Genomic DNA, 8,939 nt, shown 5'->3' with positions numbered 1-8,939 from the left:
AGATCTAGTTTCTTTAGCTAGAGGAAAAATATGACATATGAAATCAGAATTTGAAAACTGTTTGATAAAACTAAAATATTTCATTGCTGATAAAGGAAAATGCCCAAACCTAATATGCCAAAGGCTTACATCTGAAATAACATTTGCAACAACATGAAAAGAAACTAGATAGAAATGGAATTGCTTTCTTTTTGAAAACAAACAGACTGATTTCTAATTCTTAAACTAGACTTATGAATGGTAGGCTGCAAAAAATAGAGTCCCTCTCTAAGATCACCAAAAGCTACCATCTTTTTCATGGAAAGGTCCTGCAAAAGATATTCACTAGAGGTAAATAGCACATTCCATTTTATTTGAGCACTTAATCTAGGCACAGAGAGTAGATTATACTTGAACATTGGAACATACAGAACATTACTAAGAGTGAGATCGGGAAGAATAAAAACACTTCCTATGTGAGTGACAGTTACCTTGATAGAATTAGGTAAACTAATGTTTAAAGAAATATGGAGAGGGGTCATAGAAGAAAAAGAAGAAGCAATAAAACACATGTGTTCTGATGCTCCCGAGTCAATGATCCAGGTTGTAGAGTTAAAAACTGAAAAACATGCCCTTGAATATTTAAGAATTATACCAGCTACTGTATTTGCACTGATTTCTTCACTGGGAATTGATTGTGAAATCTGCATCTCCTTTATCGTTTGACCAATTTCTGCCCTTTGCTCTTTGTTGAAATGTTGGAATGACCCATTACCTCCATCCTTGAAGAATTGACAAGTACTGTTTCTATCTTCTTTTACGTAATTCTCACCAATCTCATGACTATCTTCCCCTGTGAATACTGCATTTCCTTTAACAACAATATTTTTTTCCTTTGCAAACTCAAAGTCATCAGGAAAACCTACTAGACTAAAATAGTCTTCCATCTCATGTCCCTGCTTAAAATAATATGTGCAAGTCACATTAGGGTTGTATTTAGCCTTTTTTTCTTTGGGCTTATGTTGAGAGTTACTAGGTCTTTGGGGGTATACAGTAGACTTCTGATATCCACCTGTATTTCTCTGCAATTGGTTTACATTTCCATTCTTGGAAAACCAATTTCCTCCTCTGACATTTTGTTTCCCTTGATTTATCACCATGAAAGATGATGATTCAGAAAAAATCTGTGCATTAACATAGATCTCTCTTAGATTTTCATCCTTTAACAATAATGAATATGCAGCATCTAATCCTGGCAAAGGTTTTATCATCAATATGTTACCCCTTGCCTTTGCATATATGTCATTTAGTCCCATTAAAAATTGAACAAGTCATTGATCTCGGAGGGATTTGGATAATTTTGTTTTTCCTTCACATGTGAACACACGGGAACACACTATGTCTGCATTCAAAGAATCTAGCTCATCCCAAATTCTTTTCATCTTTGTGAAATATTCTGATACATCAGAATTTCCTTGACTAATATGCTCAATTCCTTTTGAAGGTGAAAGAGTTTAGCTTCATTCGATTTGCCAAATCTTTGCTCAAGACTGTCCCACAGCTCCTTAGCAGTAGTGGAATAGATAACACTATCTGCAATGTCCTTGGATAATGCATTTAACAACCAAGAAATCACCATATCATTGCAGCAGCTCCATTAAGAGAAATCGGGTGAAGTTAGATCTGGCGTTAGACAATTTTCATTGATGAAACCAAGCTTTCTCTTGGCTGAAAGTGCTATCAGGATGGATCTTCTCCATCCTGGAAATCCCCTTCCATCAAACACTGAGTCGATCAGATTCATCCCAGGAGAATCAGATGGATGAAGATAGTAAGGGTGATTGAAATCCACACTTGTTGCAGGAGGATGAACACTGCTACTTGCAGAGTTTTTGCTACTTACTTCTTCAGTCATTTTTAGTGATTTGAAAAACTTTGATTGTAAATTTGATGGACCGAGCTCACTTCTCTGATAACACGTAAGAAATTGAAGAAGAAATTATGGAAATTTTTCTGATAATCTTTTTATTGATCATGTGTATCCTTTTATACAAGTGTTTGTACAAAAAAAATACAAAAGAGAAAAAATGCTCAGTTGTACACTTGTCCCAATACTATACAATGTATTCTAACTTCATAACAAACTAATAACAAACTATATTCTCCTCTATGTGCTACTCACGTGTCTATATTATGTATATTATGCCCAAAGCATTTTCACCCAATGGTGAATAATTCATCAATCAAACTTCCTCTTGGATGGTTGGATTTGTTCCACGTGGCACAATGAGGGAAACATGTGAAGTTTCAAACTACTTTCCCCTTTTATGTCTGAAAGCCTAATTTGTCTTCAAAATCCTTTCTTGCTTCACCATTTTTCTTTGTATCTCAGTCTGATCACCGATTCCTTGAATTAGTTTTAATGGTGCTATTCTACCACCAATAAATTCATCAATGTCGAAAACCTGTGAAAGACGTAAACATTAGAATGAGTGATGAAATTCATCCAAAGGACAGAGTGAATCTATAAATATTAAATTCAGCTAAATTGCTTGTTATAATAATAGTCAATTAATTTAAAGTGAAACAGGCTACAATAAAATAGCTTAACTATGTATAAATAAAACGAGTCAGTCCCTCACGTATACGCTATGTATAAATAAAATAGAAGTAGTAGTAATAAAAAGGCACAATTGATAAACAAGCTTTTAACTTTTACCTCAAATTACATCTATTACATCAAATTTTGAGAGTGCATAAGTAGACACTTAAATTTATATGAAGTTGAATAAGTTGACAGATATGTCCTATGTCCTACATAACATCCTAAGTGTATTATGTCACATTGAACGCATGTATCCACTTATTCAACTTTATACAAGTTTAAGTGTCTACTTGTGCACTCCCAAAATTTGAGATGCACTTTCAAAATTAGAGGTTATAAATGTAATTTGAGGTCAAGTTAAATGGCATGTTTATGTATTATGACTAATAAAAAAATATGGAAATATTTTAAAATATAATTAATAAGGTTAATATGGTAAAATAAATTCAATGAAAATTTGTGTCAAGTCAATAAAGCTCAAATAAAAATAAAACGGAAGAAATATAATTAAAACATTATAAAACCTTATGTATGTGTATGAGGAATTAATGGTATTGAATGAGTAAGGAAATCATCCAAAAAATTTAAAAGTCCATGTAAAATTTATAGAGAAGAAGCTATTGGAATGTAAAATAAAGTGCTTGATGCTAGCCTCCTAGCAACCGCTAAATTCATTCAATCATGTTTGATGTTAGCCCCCTAGCAATCACGAGTTTCAATCGAATGTATATGAAGTTAGCCCCCTGATATTTGGGTCCGCAGCAAAATCTAATGAAAGATATATACATATCATTTATCATAGTTCGATGATATATTTGTCATTTTTCATTTAATTATTAGAGTACAAGGGTAAATTGATGAAATACCTTCAATAATTAAGTTCTTTAAGGGGCGTGTTAAGTCCAAGGGGTCAGGTATTTTGAAACGGAAGGAGTAACTATGACTTATTTTTTAATTGAAATTTTACTTTTATGTTATGAAATATAAAGTAAGAATAACAAGAAAAAATTGAGAGAGAAGAGAGGAAATTTTAATTACAATGAAGGAAACTCCTTTATTTATAGGAAAAATTTACTCCTAGTTTCTGACTAAAAGACAAATACTTCAAATCCTGATAGATATCAACTAGATTTTGATAAATCTTATTAGATCTTATCTATATTCTTGATAGACATTCACTATAATGTAAATATATTTATAACACTCCCCCTTGAATGTCTAATTGATAGATAATGTGTCTCGTTAAAACCTTACTAGAAAAAACTCTGTGGAAAAAAATTTAGTGAAAAAAAAGAGTACACATCTCTAATAATAGTCATTTTGGCTGCCTCATTAAAAACCTTACAAGGAAAATCCAGTGAGACAAAATCTTGAGAAGGAAAAAGAGTACAACGCAAATTTGGTCCTCCTGACGAGAACATCAATGAACTTTTGCATCTCGATCTTGTGCACCATTCTTTTGGAGCTCATGTATATAGAAAAGCTTTGATGAAGTGTGCTTCGTTCTTTCTCCTTTTATGAATCCTCCCTTAAGATGTGATATGCATGCTGCATTATCTCTGTATAAAATTGTGGGTAGATTGTCATATTTCACACCACATTTTTCTCGAATGAGATGTATCATGGACCTCAACCATACACATTTTCGGCTTGCTTCATAAATAGCTATTATCTCAGCATAATTCGATGAAGTGGCTATGATAGACTGTTTTGTATATCTCCAAGATATAGCAATACCACCACATATGAACACATAGCCTGTTTGAGACCAAGCTTTATGCGGGTCAGATAAGTACCCAACATCAGCATGACCAATAAGATCGGGACTGCAATCTTTAGAATAAAATAAGATCATGTGTTTGATCTCATTTCAATGTCTCCTAATAGGAGCAGAACTATATCTTGCTAACAAATTAACTGAAAAGGCTATATCAGGCCTTATAGTATTTGCAAGATACATTAGTACACCAATTGGACTAAGATATGGTACTTCAGGACCAATTCAATTCGGTATGTTTTGCATTTCAGTAAATAATCTTATTGCTTTTGAAATCTGTCCAAGAGTTTCAATAATTTTCAAACCATCAATTTATTCCTCATAAGGATAATAAACAAGTTTCCCAGAAACTTTATATGCTTCAGGCATTTTGAATCCTTTAGGGATTTTCATATGGATTTTTGTCAAGTGACAATATAAATATGTGTGACATCTTCAAGTGTCTGAACTGCAAGTCAAATAAGTGTTATGCTTACCAAGATGTATCCTTTCATTTCACTTGATAAATGTTTCTATGTCAGCATGATAAACGTAGAATTTGTATCCTCGTAATCTTTTACAATATTGCGTCAATATTGTATCAAAGACATTGATGATATATCATTTTGTATCGGTTCATAGTTTGACATAACATTTTGAGATCTCATCACTTCATTATTTTCTGGTACCTGAATCTCTAATAAGGTTTCATGAAGTGTTATGTCGTAGACTCTTCAAAAGCACATTGTCTTCTTTTTATGATTATTTGTTCTTTATCCTTTTCAAGGATTATTTCATTTAGAACTGATTGATCTATCACGCTTCACGCATGCATAGACTTTATCCTTTAGAGACAAAAAACACTACCAAAAATTCGTTATTTTTCGACTGAAAAAAGTAGTCAAAAATTTCCGACTACTTCAGTTGGAAATATTATTTTTTATTTTTGTTTTTTATAAAATATTTTTTCAATACTTTTTGTGACAAAAACAGTCAGAATGTTTGGCAGCAAATTCTGGAAAATATACATCCGACTACCATAGTCGAAAATATAAATAATTAAATAAATATAATTCTAAGTATCTCATCAGTCCCTTATATGAAAATTAAATAATTATATAAATAAATTATTAAATTTATATTTTCGACTACTGTAGTCAGAAATACTAATAACAAAATAAAATTAAAAGTAATTAAGTTCGACCACCGTAGTCGTAAATATAAATAATTAAATAAATATATTACTAAATGTATAAGCAGTTCCTTATGCGAAATTTAAAAAATAAGTAAAATAAATTATTAAATATATATTTCTGACCGTTGTAGTCAAAAATAAAAATAATTAATTATATATAATCGTACCCTTACATCAAAATTAAATAATTATTTAAATAAATAATGAAATATGTATTTCCGACTACTGTAGTCGAAAATATAATTAATTAAATAATTAAATATATTTGATTTGTACTTACTGTAGTGGTCGGAACGTTATATTGAATTATTAAATAAATAATTATATGTAAAATATAATTTACACGGTAGTCTTTTACATTGTATTAATTAATTTAAATTTTTAATTAAGTTGTATTAATTAATTTAAATATATAATTAAATTGTAAGTATCAAATATCAAATATCAAATATATATAACCGGCTGATGTAGTCAGAAAAATTAAATAATTAAATAAAATTAAAAAATTTCCGACTACTATAGTCGGAAATCTTATAAATAATTAATTTCAATACATAATTTATTATATTGAATACTTAACCGACCGAAGTAGTCGAAAACTTTAAATAATTAAACATATTAAATTTATTTCCGACTGAAGTAGTTGAAAATTTACTTTTAATATACCCTAAACGCACAACTTTCCCAATTTTGTCTCTCTTTCTCACTTCCTCTCTCTCTCTAGGGCACGCTTCTCTCTTTTCTCACTCGGCTCTCTTCTCTCCACTATCTCACTCAAAAGTTGGTCGTAAAGGTTGCGTCTCTCGCAAGAATTGGTAGCAGTGACAGTCAATTTCACTGATTCGAGGTAAAAAATAAACTTACTTGGTGAATCTTCTTTGGAGTAAATTGAGCTCAATACTGAAAATTTATTTTGTTCCACGTTTATCATGTACCACTACATATTGTCTTGTCCAAGAAGTTCTTCTCATGGATTGCTAATATGCAATTTGCAATATATATCGATCTGTATATATTTGTACTAAGACGGCAATTTCAAATTTCATTTTGGATATGAATCAGGAGGATGACATCTATGTTGTTTCATACTAGTATCATTATAAGACCAAAAATCCTCAAAAAAATTTATCCTAATTTCACCAAGTTATGAACATCCAAGAATCTGGTTTAAGAAACTTTGGATTTAATTTTCTTGTGCAAACGGGTCTGAAATTTTGAAAGTGATTTTATGAAAACTTAATCCTCAAATGTTTTCAATCATATGGTTCCTCACCCTTTTTATTTGGTTTTATGTTTTTTTAGAAGAGTTTTTTCATTTTTACACTCTAGAAATCTGTAGAGATTATTTTCTTCTATTCAAATTGTAAGAGGGCAGTAGATAATTGGTAAAAAAAAATTATTTTCTTCTATATAATGTGTCAAAAAATAAATGTAATAACACTACTTTTGATATCTTGACCAAAAAAAAAGAAAAGATAGTTGGTCATAAAAGTGGTTAGGTGGAAATTGTTTAAGCTCAATTTTGAGTTCCTGTATGACACTCTCCATTAGAGACCTTTCGGATTCAGTAGGAAGACCAAATCCCATACCCATCAAGTCATGTGCATCACCTCCAGATTGGTCTAATGAAAAATCCATCTGTAGCTCATCTTCGTCATCAGACATTGTAGCACCCGTTCCCTCTCCAAGTGTTGCTCCTGGCCACAAAAAATGTCATACATATATATTAAACAAGTAAATAGCTATTATTGTTGATCAAAAAATTTCAAGATATTAAACAAGTAAATAGCTATCACATAGATTGGATACCTTTCACTGATAAAAAAATTCTTCTTTTAATTAAAATATTCTATTGTTGTTGGCTTCTTTACTATGTTGTATTAAATCTCTTAGTTTTCTGCTTGTGTCCACTGCGTAGTTGCATCTCTAAACAACCCTTATTGTTTTGTTTCTCTGGTTTTTGTTTCTCTTTTCTATTATTATTATTGTTTTCGTTCTTATGTAGATGGAAAATGAAGATCGTACATGGAGTTAAGAGAGGAATATAAAGCTGGGGTAGCTAGATTTATTGCTAAAGCAATGACACTTAATGATTTTCTTATTGAAAGGACAATTAGGTATCCTTGTTGGAATTGCAAGTGTTGTAAGTTATTGAGTCCAGATACTGTTACATTATATCTTTATAGGAAGGGTTTTATGTTGAATTATACTGTGTGGACAGCTCATGGAGAGAGTAGTGCTGCTAATAATTTTGCTTTTAAAAATTATGTTGAAAATCCAATAAGAGAGAATAATGTTGAAAGTTCACGATATAGTGAGATGGTCAGGGATGCTTTTGGGACACACTCAGGGGCTCAAAATGAACCAAATGATGAGGCTAAACACTTTTATGAACAGTTAAAAGAAGCTAGTCATCCATTGTATGAAGGATCAATGCATTCTAAGTTATCTGTTATCGTTTGGTTACTGAGTATTAAGTTAGATAATTCAATTTCTCAAGAGGGCATGAACTCTATCATTGGACTTATGAATGAACTTAACCCAAATAAACTTGACTTACCCAAAGATTTCTACACAACAAAGAAGTTGGTTTCTAAGTTAGGACTTTCATCAGAGAGGATTCACTATTGCGAGAAAGGTTGCATGTTATTCTATAAGGAAGATGCAAATTTAGAACATTGCAAATTTTGTAATCAGCCTCGTTATAAGAAAGTCAGACATGCTAAAGGGAAGAAGGTTCCTGTGAAGTCGATGCATTACTTACCCCTTATATCACGGTTAAAGAGGTTGTTTGCATCAATGAGCTCTGCCCCTCATATGAGATGACACTATGAAAATAAAAGACCACCTGGTGTTTTATGTCATCCGTCAGATGGAGAAGCATAGAATCATTTTGATAGTGTGTATCCGGATTTTGCTAGTGAACTAAGAAATATTAGGTTAGGATTATCAACTGATGGATTCACTCCATTTTTTGTCTCAGCTACACCATATTCATGTTGGCCAGTGTTTGTGACTCCTTATAATCTTCCGCCTGAATTGTGTATGACGAGGTAGTATATATTTCTAACCTGCATTATTCCAGGTCTTCGCAATCCAAAAGTTTTGATTGATGTATATCTGCAGCCATTGATTGATGAGTTGAACTTATTATGGCATGACGGTGTGGAAGCATATGATGTATCAATGAAACAAAACTTTAGATTGCGTGCTACTTTGATGTGGACTATAAATGACTTTTCTATTTATGAAATGATGTCTGGGTAGTCGACTGTGGGCAAGTTAGCTTGCCCTTGTTGTATGGAAGACACAAAAGCATTCACTTTAAAACATAGGGGTAAAAACTCATGGTTTGACTGTCATCGTCTATTCTTGCCAATGCAACATGAGTTTAGGAGAAATAC

The sequence above is a fragment of the Capsicum annuum genome, chromosome 4 (genome assembly GCF_002878395.1).
Source record: "Capsicum annuum cultivar UCD-10X-F1 chromosome 4, UCD10Xv1.1, whole genome shotgun sequence".
In the NCBI taxonomy this organism is placed as follows: domain Eukaryota; kingdom Viridiplantae; phylum Streptophyta; class Magnoliopsida; order Solanales; family Solanaceae; genus Capsicum; species Capsicum annuum.
Note: the sequence above shows the minus strand (reverse complement) of the source record.